At 29.3% G+C, this 13,145-nt stretch overlaps 1 protein-coding gene across 13 annotated transcripts in view; it reads right to left on the bottom strand.

Moving 5' to 3' along the window:
• The window catches only part of LOC130894345 (sodium bicarbonate cotransporter 3), a 50,608-nt gene extending 39,289 nt beyond the window's left edge, over nt 1-11,319 (bottom strand). For 4 of the 13 annotated variants that reach the window (XM_057801133.1, XM_057801123.1, XM_057801201.1 and 1 more), the window contains exon 1: nt 6,311-11,282. The gene's annotated coding sequence lies outside the window, so the exon portion shown is untranslated. Of the gene's footprint in view, nt 1-6,310 lie in introns of all 13 variants that reach the window. The other 9 variants (XR_009059322.1, XM_057801170.1, XM_057801160.1 and 6 more) reach the window with 7 other exon arrangements.
• Between the last annotated feature and the right edge of the window lie 1,826 nt (nt 11,320-13,145).

The raw sequence follows: 13,145 nt of genomic DNA, 5'->3' as shown, positions 1-13,145 counted from the left end.
AATTAAATAATAATTTAGATTATAGTGTTGGTCAAAACTTAATATAAAGAATGTTATTTATTTTATTGTGATAAACTGCTCTAAGTAACCTAATAACAAAACTGAACTTATTGCTTTATTTATATCTTATTATTATTTAATAATTTATTTTGGATATATTCATACCATAACAACATTCCCAAAATTTGTTTTCTTGATTTATTTTATTTATAAAAGAAATAAGAAAACCAAATTTTAATTCTTCTTTATAAGTTGTTCTCAGTTATTGTCTTTTATTCCAATAATTATTTTGTGATAAATTCCCAGTTATAATTTTTTTTAGTATTAATGAAATATCAATAAATATAGGATTAATGTATTGTGAGTTGCTTCTTTCTATTATTTTATTTTCCAATAGTTCTTTTATGCATTTTCTCACTTGATCTTTATACTTGTATGGAATAGGATAAGTTTTAGCTTTGAAATTCTTAATATCTTCATTGACTTCTATTTTATGTACATAATCTTTCGCAATTCTATTTTCCTTTGAAAATAAATTATTATATTTATTCATTAACATTTTTATTTCTTCTTTTCTGTCCTCTGGACAATCCATTATAACTTCATCTTCCCCTTCTTCTTCATCATCATAATTTTTATTCAATTCTTCCTTGTACATATTATTAACTACTTTACCTTCAAAGTTAATCCATGTTGCATCCAATTTTAATCTTCTTTCTTCAATATCTATTATGGCTTTATGTTTTTCTAGCTCATCATATCCTATTATTATTTCTGTCTCAATATCTGGAGCAATTAATACTTGTAAATTAAATTCTTTTCCCTTAATATTAGCGTTTATATTTATTAATCTATTAATTTCACATATTTTCTTTGAATTAGCACCTATTAAATTTATTTTTGGGATTTTAATAATTTTATTTGTAGGAATATTTAATTTATCAACAAAATTTTTATTAATCATTGATGCTTCTGATCCAGTATCAATAAGTAATTTAGCTTCTAAATTGTTAATTAGCCCATTTATAATAATTAAACAATTATTCCCATCTGTGTCTATATTTTCATTTATTTTTATAAATTCATTTGGATTTTCATATTTACAAATATATAGATTTTGTTTATTTGATGTGTGCGTATTTAAAAATTTTCATTGTCATTTATTTGTTCAGTTGTCTGTCTTGTATTTTCCCTATATATTTGTGCTGTATGTAATCTTGTCTCATTTATATTTGTTACATCATCATCTCTGCTTTCTGATCTATTTCTTCTATCTTGATTGATTCTTTGAAAATTTACTCTTCTTGTCTCTTGATCTCCATTTCCTCTTTGCATATTTCCTTCAGAATTTCTACTCTCCAGTCCTCTATATTGTCTATTGTTCCTGTCATTATAATTATTTTGTCTGTATGAATCATTGTTGCTTCTATTGTTAGTATTAGTATTGTAGTTTCTGTTATTGTAATTATTGTTATTATAATTATTGTTATTATTAATTTGTGCATTATTATTATAATTTCTATTATTATTAAATCTATTATTTGTCCAATTGTTATTTTGATTGTTGTTTCTCTGATTATTTTCATTGTTTCTATAATTTGTTCTTATATTTTGTTGTGAATTTTCATGTCTGATCAAATTTCTCTCTACTCTTTGTAGATACATAGATAATTGATCCAATTTTCTTATATTTTGTATTGCAATGGTCTCAGCCAATTCTGCCTTGAAATGCCTTGCTATGAACATAACGATTTCCTCCTCAGGGATTGGTGGTTCCAGATATTGTGTCATCGCATGTAGTTGGATTGCATAATTGTTTAAACTATGGCTTCTATTTTCATCAAACTTTCCGAAATATAATTGTTCCCTGATGGTTGATTGAGTATTTTCCCCCCAGAAATATTGTAAAAATGCCGTTTCAAAATCTTGAAATTCCGACATATCTTTTTCTCTGGCAGAAAACCATATTAACGCATGATTTTCTAAATGATCTCTTATTATTTCCTTTATGTCTTCAATATTATTTATTCCTCTTATTCGATTTTTCAAAATTCTTATGAATATTTTTGGATGCAGTTTTTTAATATTTCCGTCAAATTTTTGACTAGTTGCTCCATAAATTGTTTTTACTCCTCCAACATATTCCATACTCATTCCTTTTTTCTCAATTTGTTCTATTTTTCCTTGTATGTTCTTTATTTCCATTTTAAATTCATTTTCATTTTTCTTAATATTTTCCATTTCTCTAGATTGTATTTCTTCCACTTCCATTAATCTTCCTAACATTTCATCTCGAATTTCTTGTTTTGTCTCTTGTATTTTGTTTTCGGCATAGCTTCTTACTTCTTCCAATTGTTTTCTCATATCTTCTATTTTCTCTTCCATTCTTTGACTATTTGTATTCATTTCTCGTTTTATTTCTTCTTTAGATTCAACCATTTTTTTTATCATAATCTGGAACATACTCATTATATCCATCCTCTCTTTCTTTTTCTGTGAATTTTCTGCTGTTTGATTTTCTATCATTTCTTCTGTTTCAGTTCTCTCTGTTTCTTCATTATGGTCTTGTTCCATATAATGTACTTGGAAATCACCCATTCCATGTCTCCTTACTTCTTCATCTGATTCTCCTTCTGCTCTTATTTGTTTCCCATCTCTGAGTGTCATTCCTTTTTCCATTTTTTCTTGTTTAAATTTGTTATTACTGTAAACTCTTCAATGCCAAATTTTGTTATGTCCAATTTTTTTTTATGTCCAATTTTTATATATGCCCCACGTTGGGCACCAAATTGTTATGGTATTATAGTGTGTAATGTTTATTTTTATAAATTTTATTTTAAATAAAATCAGATTTTAATTTGGGCGCCATTAATAATTATTTGAATTTCTTTATTTTATTATGTTATTATTTTTTTTTATTCTCAGGGTATTATATTGTGAGGTCAAATTAAAAAAATTTTATTGCGATAAATTGTTATGGTTATAAGGTCAGATTATAATAGTTTTAAGACCGAGTCTGTTCTTTATAATGAATAAAATATTCAAAATATACAATTTCTTAATTAGCTATTACAATTATTTTATTTTACAAACATTCATTCATTCATTCATACTCATAATTACACTCATAAAACTAAATTATATGGAAATGTGAACTCAAATATTATATACTAAAAGAAATACTTAAACTTAATAGAACAGTACCTTAAGTGTTTGTTATGTTGTATTTTTATTTTTATTTTTTTTAAATTGGAAATTGTTACGGCCTTGCAGAATAAACAGATACTCCGCTGTAGTTCCACTCCTGTTCTTTTCCTTTTCACAACTTCTTTATCTTGGAAATTGTCCCTTTGTGAGTATTCTCACTTATTTCACTTTATTTAATTGTTTTCACTAATTTCTTATTACTACACTTATACAATTATTAATTATCAATCCTTTGAATATTTTATACCTTTTATATCAAGATTTTAATTTTTTTAAATTTCAATTAAATTATTTTACTCTTTTTTCTCTTGCAAAAAAAATGTCTCGTTGTTGATTTTTTTCTTCTTTCTTTTTTTTTTTTAAACAAACTTTCTTTTTTTTTTTTCTTTTAACCAATGATATTTATTTTAAAAGTTAGTTACTAAATTGTCATTTCTAAATTTTTAAATTATTGTGACTTTATTCAAATAATATTATTCTATAATTTCTTTGTTGTATTTATTTCATTCCTATGTTATTAATTTTATCATTGCAGTTGTCAAAATTTTTATATTTTATCATTTATAACCTTAAAATTTATGTTGGTATGTCACACAAATTTTTGAAGTTGGTGCTCCTGTTTTATCTGTCAATTTATGGATTAAATTCTTTGAATATACAGGATTTGTCAAAATTAAATAATAATTTAGATTATAGTGTTGGTCAAAACTTAATATAAAGAATGTTATTTATTTTATTGTGATAAACTGCTCTAAGTAACCTAATAACAAAACTGAACTTATTGCTTTATTTATATCTTATTATTATTTAATAATTTATTTTGGATATATTCATACCATAACAATATATATAAAATAAAATACGACACAAGAAAATAAATCAAAATGATTTCACATTACAAAGTGACACCAATTTTTTGCTAGGTATAAAAGAATATTAAGGGGTCTAAATGCGAAAAGTAAATTGAAAGTGCATAGATACTTTTCCCTGAGCTAGTACAAATAGTAATCAGTACGAAAACTTCAAATTATGGAAGAGAAAAAGAAGTAAAATTTATTTTAGTTTGCACAGTTTCAAACAGTGTTTTAAAAAATAAGGTGATAAAAAATGTCCAATGAATTCACGAAATAATGGAATCTGTCTATGGCGATAATGTAATCAATTTGAACAATATTAACAAGCAATTTAAAAGTGTAAATAAAGTAGTCACTTTTGATTCACAGATTCAGCTCTATGCAAGAATAGAAAATGTGCTAAAATTAGAACGTTTTAACGCCATTTTCGTCATTAACAAAGCCATGACAGAGCAGCTGAAACTATTCCGATATAAGTCTTCCAAAAATATTTGTCATTGTTGGCTAAAGCATTACAAAACTATATCACCATTTTAATTACATCTCGAATTCTATTTTTAGAATGCTTGTCATGAAATCAAATTAATAATAATATTGATTGTTATATGTAATGGTCTATATAAAGTTCATACGTTTATATCCCTCTTTATTCTTTTCAATATACAATCCGGTACAAGAAAAAATGTTGCCCTTAACGCGATATAATAGTGACTTTGCTAAGACTCACATAAAGCTCTTACTCATACTGTAAACCTGTAAAAATCACATCGAAGCTTATGTAAATTACTATTTGAAGCGAACTATGTTGAGACTGTCTTCTTGAACACTCTGGAGAGGAGCGAGCGTAGTTGAACAATACGTGGAGTGAAGTTTCCTCATCATCTTTGCATCTTGACATAGAGCTTTTTATGCCTATCGTCTTATTGCTTAGTCGTATATCAGTAATCAACCCAATAAACAGATTTAGCACCCAGTACCTTTAATGACCTGAAGGAGGTTTTGATATGACTAAGTTTTCAAAACGATATGCATTAAAGACTCGATACTCAGAGCCAAAGGCTAGCAGGAAACTTCCCTAGACGTATTGTTCAACGTGGTTTCATGTGGGTAGCAACAAACTATCCTCCAAATTAAGCTTCCAGTGAATTTTAATTCACATAGAAAATAATCGCAAAAAGAGGTATAGTAACATCGGTATTTATAATAATATCCTTAAAATAAACAATATTAATAAATAAAAGCGAAGAAATAAGCAAAGAAGGGGTTAGTTTAGCTTCTAAACGAGTATTTTGAAATGCAATTTTTTTGAGGTTGAAATTTCTATTCAAATTTTAATGAAAATCGTTCAAAAAAAATATACTGATGGTAAAACTCGATATTGTAGTGAAATTTTTCCTGATTGAAAAAAAGTTTTATGTCAACCCCTACATCTACAACTTTCACTATTTTCAAAATAAAAAAATACTTTCCTGATTAGAAACTACAACGAACGTTACTTTTGCTTCAAAACACATAACACTGATACCATGTATGTTCTCTAGATTTTCTCTTCGAAGGGATAATCCTCACCACTAAGGCACTAATGATAAAAACAAATCTTGAAAAAGCTTTTCACTTGAAGTGTAAAATAAGGTTCACAGCAAATTTTAATGAAAAATCTAAGTTGTAACAAATAAAAATCATTATAAATAATGAATGAAATTATGAATAATGATTGTAGATAAGGAACTCAAAAAGAGGTCATTGTTAATAAATACATTTCGAAGCTGGCTCATGGACAATGAAAAAGAACGGCTTTTGCAAAGTTGTTTAAAGCTCCTTGAAATGTAAATGTACCACAGGATCCTAAGAATGGGGAACATAGAGACGATAGAAAACAAAAAAGGAATACCAAACCAACTTCTTCAAATTATAAAACAACAGAGAAAATGATCATTAAACCAGAGAAGATACATACTTACTAAAACTGCAATAACTAATATCTGTTTAAAATAGGAATTTCGAAACCAAAATAGCCTTAATGTCTACCATATCTTCACAAAGCACACAGAAAAAGAAAAAACACGTTTATAGTCAGTAATCTGATTGATTTCTAAAAACGGCGTATTTAATTCAAATCGTCTTAAAAAAATAAATAAAAAATAATTTGCAGAAAATTAAATGAATGTTTAAATTGATTTGAAAGCTAATTAATATATTGCGTTGCGCTTAAACATTAAATACATTGAAATATAGTCATTAATGCCTACCTTAAACCTACGCAATATGTTTTCCTTTTTTTTATCTTCTTTGGGTGAGCGACCGAGGTTGTCAACAAACACGCACTGAACCCACTAAAACCAAACGGTTGTTACGCTGATGTAAATGCAACTGTTAATAATTATTCGAATGAGAAAATGTACCCCGACATCGACAGCGAGTGCGTACAATATCATAAAAACAATGGAAAATAGAAGTGGAAATACCTCTTCTTTTAGTTAACAAGTCGACTAGTATAAATAATAAAATTGTAGATACGATTATTTGGTCTCTAGAACGTTTATCTGTGATAAAATTTGATTCTTCATTTTGTTTGGTGTTTTTTTATTACATTTAAAATTATACCATAGTATATAAATATTAGTTTTTCTAACGGCCAAATCATTAATTGACCTTAGTGTTACAATTAAATGACAATTAGAAACTTTACTTACAAAGTAGAAGGGAATAAATGATGGAGAAAGTGAATAAAGACATTCACTTTGAATTTTGAAATGTTTTGTTTTTCTAACAGAATAATATAAACAAAAAACTTTTTTATGTATTCAAAATGCGTTTACAATAAAACTCAAATAAAAATAATATTAAAAAACTTCTAGTTTTTCATATTGAATGTTTTTTAAAGGAACAAAGCATTTCTATCTTAGTAAAATTCAATCGAACATGTAGAAAAGACTTTTGGTGCTTTGCCAGAGCGTGTGGCGTGATATTAATCATCTCTGACAAAAATGTATCTGAACGACATTATGGACCCAAAACAAGACCGTTAACAATACGTACACGAAGAATTGTATTTGCATGTTAGAAGACCTTTAAAAGTTTCACCTACATCACGTGGCAATCGCGCAGTAAGGTTAGATTGGGCTCTGGAATACGAAAACTAGAATAGATTAATGGTCAAAGGTATTGTTAAAATTGTTTAATGACGAATACAGGTGTGAACTTCATTTGTATAACAGACGAGTGAGTGAAATATAGAAATTCGGGATGGATTAGTGTCACGTCTTTAAACAACATAGGAGGTGCATAGTTTCGAGGTAGTATAGAGAGGTGGAAAAACTGATTTCGTTTCTTTACAATATTCAAAACAATGTTGTTTGTCCATAAGCTGCAATAATTGAGCTCCAATTTCTATTATTACATTCTGCCAGAATAATTCAATTTTCTAGAATTTGACTCAATTGACGTACTGGATTCTCTCATCCATTCTGTGGGTCTCAAGTCGATTGGGCAGATCTGCGACATATTACAAAAGAAGGTTACGCATAAAAATGATATTTTTGATAACCAGAAGGTGTTTATTAACAGTCTTTTGAGACAATAGAAAGAACATTATTTTTTTAAAGGAAGAAGATGTAGAACTGTCATTAACACTAGAGGAGATCATTCAATGGCCTTATCAGGCATTCTCACTTAATTAGTAGATATTTAGGGATACTACTTTTCGTCATTTCGTCGTAAGTAGTAATTGTATGCTTTTGACATTACTTAATTATAATTATTATGTTACCAAAATGTAAATTAATACTTGATCAAACATTCAAAAAACCTATTCACAAATTTATCGTTTTATAATTAATTTTTTAAAATATCCGTAGACTATGTTAATGTGTGTGTCTGTAACACATTTATCGGGTAGATATTATTTATCTTACCGGAATTTACCAGTAACTTAATCAGTCAATTCATAATGTGTTCCTAACACAGCTGACCTCACCGTTAGTAAATTATCTACATATTAATTTTTTAATGTATATTTCACTTTTAAGTTTATTTTATAGAAATTACTCTTGACGTTTCAACCTAATTTCGGTCTTTTCCAAAATATAACCTGACTTATAGACATCAGCATCATCAAATCGTTGTCCCTGACTGTCAGAACTAAACTTTTATTTAAGGAAAGAATTAAGGTTAAATTGGATTTGGATTCTGACTGAGCAGGGTGCTCAACAATTCAGCCATTGCGTCCGGATCCTATAAAGTACAATTCATGGGTTGGAGTTGATTAACTTCGACTATTTGTCTCAGGGCCGGATTAAGATTTATAAGGCCCGGGGATAAAATAATGACGGGCCCCCTTAAGGAATTCGAAAACCCGGAAAAATTCACAAAATAATATCAATACGTTAGATTTGTGGTATCAACACATCAAAAAATACAGAATGATTTCCAAATGATGGGGCCCTCTTGGACCTGGAGCCTGGGGCTATAGCCCCCCAAAGCCCCTAGCTTAATCCGGTCCTGATTTGTCTCCTTGATGATTTCGATTTGTTCTCCCGCAGTAATCAACCGGCTGATTTTTTTAGAGTCGGATAGAGGCTGCCTGTCAATGATCCTCTGAATAGGGTTTTGGTGTGTCGTATGTCGGTAATTTCCAGTCACATGTTCGGAAGGCTACACCTCCTTTTCATGTTGAAATTATCAGGTACGGGAATTGGGCAGGAGCGTAGCGTACTCTTGACGGCACTTTTATCTAACCCTTTCACCCCTTTCATTTCCCTGGACACCAGAATATATCCTCCATCCATCTCTGTCCGTGTCTTTTAACCTTTTGGATGCCAAAGAGAGATTTTTGCGTTTATTAAATTGATAGTGTCAACTTTCCAGTACCACCTATCAAGAAAGATGACTTTAAATTGGGTTGTAGAAGTTCTGAAGATGGTCTCACTCTAAAGTTAATACCACTCGGCGGTCCCTGTTCTTTAGTATAGCCGTATGCCCATATTTTGAAGCTTTCCAGAGCTCTTGTATTTTCAGCCTAATCGCAGTATAAATGGTTACATTTATAAAATAGATTTGAAAATTTTACTCGAATTGTTTTCTTCATTGATAGATTTCTAGTTTTATATATATTCATAGAGATGTGCATTTAGCAAACAAAAACTTAGCAAAAAAAATAGAGATTTCCTGAAAAAATTATAAATAATATATATTAGAGAAGAACGAATACATATTATATGTTACTATATATGAAGTGAAAGTAGAGAGGACATCAATATAATTCAGTGAACTAAAATCTAAAACTCCAAAAAATAAAAGAAGTATAGTAACGATGATGTTGTGGATAGATATCTCAATATTAAGAAAATATTGAAAAGTCATTTGATATCATGAAAAATGAAACTGCTTCAACTTCTTTTCTAGAGCTCCATATCCCTTTCGAGCATCAGAATATTGGGATTTGAATTTTCATTCTCATTTGATACATTTTTTCCTACTCTTTCCGATCTTTTGCTACATCTTTCATATACTGTAATGTTTTCACTACTCTCTCCCGTTTCTTTGCTACTTGCTGAAGCCAAGTTTTCCTTTTCTTCTTTTCTCGTATTTTTTTGCTTCTTTAAACAACTTTCAACTATTTTGTTTGTTTTCGAGCTTTTCTATAATTACCCCGTTTCTTATCCTATCATCCTTGTTTCCTCTACTATTTCTCCTAATTGTTACATCTCCGTGGCTACTATTCTACTCTGTAACTTTTTGTTCATTTTTTATATACACCTTGCTCCTTCTCCATTTCTTTATTTTTGTCTACAAGAGTCTCGTATATGTTTTTTAGCCAACTGACGATAAGCGTATTGCTCTGTAGTTTTAGCACTTTTGGTCATCTCCTTTTTATCTAGTAGTCAATTGATTTTCTTCCCGGGATCTGAGTATTAGCATTAACAAACTGTAAAATATTGAAGAATATAAAAATTTAAAACGCAAAGATTCTTAAAAAGTCTCTGCCAATGGAATATGGAGAGGACCTTAAGACGATGGGTATCAGATGTTTATTGTCTAAGATGTAAAGGTGGAGATGAAGTTCTAATGCAGTGGGAAGAAGCGCGAGAAAACACATCGAAATTAAGGAGATACATAGACGAATTAAGTCTATATTAAATTTTTTTAAATTTTAATTTCGACAGTTTAAAAAAAAGATTCTTCATATGGTTAAAATAGACTATATTTTGATATTCATAGAGTCAAGTTATATTTTGGTAAAGACTGAAGTTAGGTCGAAACGCGTGATTTCTGCGAAAAATCCATTATTTATTAAAGTAGACTGACTGCATATCTAGAGATGCCTTTTTTCAAGAACACTCGTTGCTTTTTTTTGAACGTTTGTGACAGAAGTTTAAAGTAAACGTTTAAAGTTTAAAGTAGTTTGAAATGAGAATTTCTGCAGACCCCGTATATAATTTACTTGAAATATAAATTCTAAAGCTTTAAGACAAGAACGTTTGTCTCCTGTAGTTTCGATCTTATTTTCGATACGCCCTTGAATAAGTTGCATGGACTAGATTAGACACTTTTTTATAATGATCATCGGTAGGTTAGTACATTTATTATTTAGTTGAGGTCATTTCTATTCTATGATATTTTTATTGGTCAATCGAAGTTTGAAGCATTTTTCCAGGACGTGGAAAGACCATTGATGTTATGAACAATTCATAAGTTAATTATTTGGTAACTGTGCATGCGCAATTTTCGGTTTAAATTTTTTAATAATAAGAATGTTTAATATTAATAGCCGAATAACATGCATAATCTATTTTTCCCAAAATTTATTTTATTTGAACAATTTCGTTCGTTATTATTTCCGTATCCCCAATTCATATTATCGTTGATTCACAACTTACCCTTAAAATTCCATGCGGATAAATAATTTTCACTAAATTGCCTAAATACACGAATTTAATCAACCTTAAATAGTTTCAACAAAGTACTCTAAAACATTGACACAAATGTTACTTAAATTTTAACGTATCTAATGGCATCACTTTTATTTTTTCTTAATCTATGGATGTATTTAAAAACTGATTTAACGATTTTTTTAACAGGCATTTTGGTTTTTCGAGTGCAGAAATTTTTGTTAAAAATGGTGCAAAATAGAGATTTGATAGATACGTCTGTTTTTAGTGATTTAAGTTGAGAATAGGTATTAGAAGAAAAACGGAAGCATTTTCCGTTGGGAAACTAAAATAGACTACCCCCGACTAACCACTGAAAACAAAATGCTAAAAATATTGGGTCAGAAATTTTGCGGGCGTTGTCAAATTTATAGATCAAAATCAGAAATAAAAAGAATTCAATACTATGTAGTAGGAATGTACATAGTATATACATAGAAAATTTTCTCTTATGTCTCACATCTAATGATCATGAAATGAGAAATAAGTTTTGGCTATTATGACGGTATATAAAGCATATCTCAAACAATTGTTTTAAACAGTACCAGGGTTTCAGACTACCACTAAATTTCATCACATCAACCGCAATATTTTGTCATTTGAGTGCGACTAGTGTTAATTAAAAAATACAGTTCCTATTAAAAAATAGAGCTAGTCTATAACACTTTCGTGAAATTAATTTTCACAACTCCAAAACTCAAAAGCAGTCGAACATCGAGTATTTAATTTTCCTATAAATACCAAAAAAATAAATTCGTTGTATTTATTTTTGTTCCAATATCTTGAAGAATCGACAACGTCGCTTATAGAGTTATGTCTATAGGAATACAGATTCTTATCAGGAGAACAGTGGGCAGAGACATGCGCCACATATTGATCTGTAACAGAGCGCGAGGAAGATTTAGAGATTTTTGCTATTTTCTGACTCTGACTTGAAGAAGAATATACCATGTTAAAGAATGAAAAGGTTCTCCCATTCATATAAGCAGGAAAAAAGTGGGACACCCGCCAAATTAAGTGACGTTTTGAAGTAGAAGGCAATTTAGTCAAAATTTTAAGGGGGGGATTGATGTATGCCATGAGCGTATCACATTATTGGACTTGATATTTGCTCATTAACTCATAACTATGAGTTAATTTGCGTAGCGTTAAAGCGATTCATTTATGATTAGATCAAATGCAATCTACAAAAGATTGTATTATTTTTTATCGAAGGGTTACAGATTGATACTTGTAAGGATTTTTGAAAACTAGGATCCTCTCCAGAACGAAATCACAGTTTCCGAACCTGACGTTTTATTTTCTGTGAAAATTTCAAATTTATGACATGATGTACAAGAACTTTTGATTTTTATTATATTTTGGTGTGTAAATTCTTCCATGAAATTTATTTAGTTTATGTTTTTGTAATATAGATTCTGCTCATCAGAATTAATAGTAGACATCCATTTAAGGAATTTTAAAGCTCAAAAAACCATAGACAAATGAAACGTCAGCTGATCGCATTTACCCACCGGTCTACCAGGGTAGAAAGGATCATATCATATGACCACGACCCAATTAGCATGATCAGTTTCCGAACAACAATGAACGTTATCCAGGTTTGCTCCCGAACATTCAGATCATGAATCCGTTTGACTAATTCGTAAGCACGCTTCTCCAATTTCAGAAAGATCGTTACAAGGCTATCCTTTTAGGAATGCGGAACACGACACTCATCTACCTACTCCACGTTCAGAATTAGTTGAGGGCTCAATATTTCACAATGCAAAAAAATGCACAATCACTTGCCAATTTAAATTAAATCGATATCATATTTTCCCATATTCCGCAATAATTTGAGGGCATATTTACTGGAAAGTGCCTTCTACTCTGTAAACGACTTCTATTCTAATAATAATATTTAATTCTGGATATGCTGCATACTGGTTTAATTTTTGCTATGGCCTTGTTTACTGATTATTACCTTTTACTATTACCTATAATTTAGTCGCTCATTATGGTTTTATTCTGTATATTGAAATTTAATTATTTTATTCCATTTATTTTATCTTTATTTAGTTATTTTTCAGTTTTTACAAGCTTTTGTCAACAAATTGTAACAATTTTTTTATTATAAAGCATTTCTCTCTCTCTCTCTCTCTCTCTCTCTCTC

The sequence above is a fragment of the Diorhabda carinulata genome, chromosome 1, assembly GCF_026250575.1.
Source record: "Diorhabda carinulata isolate Delta chromosome 1, icDioCari1.1, whole genome shotgun sequence".
Taxonomy (NCBI): Eukaryota; Metazoa; Arthropoda; class Insecta; order Coleoptera; family Chrysomelidae; genus Diorhabda; species Diorhabda carinulata.
This window is presented reverse-complemented; position numbering and strand designations above follow the sequence as displayed.